General features: G+C 45.0%; 1 protein-coding gene across 1 annotated transcript in view; it reads right to left on the bottom strand.

Moving 5' to 3' along the window:
* Positions 1–289, bottom strand: part of VWA5B1 (von Willebrand factor A domain containing 5B1) — a 71923-nt gene that overhangs the window by 36254 nt on the left and 35380 nt on the right. The window lies entirely within an intron of this gene.

Below are 289 nucleotides of genomic sequence, written 5' to 3'. Positions count from 1 at the left end.
CAGGGGTTTCCTATTGGCATGAAGCCAGTGCTGGGGTTTATTATTAGAAACCCCAGGAAGTAGATGAAGGCAATGTCAGGGGGAGTCATGTGATCCCTGTGAGAGGTAATATATAGCTGGAAGGGTCACATGACATATTACTGAACATGGATATATGTATACACCTGATGACAGGTCCTCTTTACAGTGATCCGAATGCCGCAGCTGTTGTATAATATCTCATCTATAAATCTCTATCGCAGATCACTGAACATCCCGCAATCGTTCCCCCGTATCTCCGTATACCAGG

Source organism: Nanorana parkeri, unplaced genomic scaffold, assembly GCF_000935625.1.
Source record: "Nanorana parkeri isolate BGI_ZX_2015 unplaced genomic scaffold, ASM93562v1 scaffold2092, whole genome shotgun sequence".
In the NCBI taxonomy this organism is placed as follows: domain Eukaryota; kingdom Metazoa; phylum Chordata; class Amphibia; order Anura; family Dicroglossidae; genus Nanorana; species Nanorana parkeri.
The sequence above is the reverse complement of the archived record's forward strand: the minus strand, read 5'-3'. Positions and strand labels throughout refer to the sequence as shown.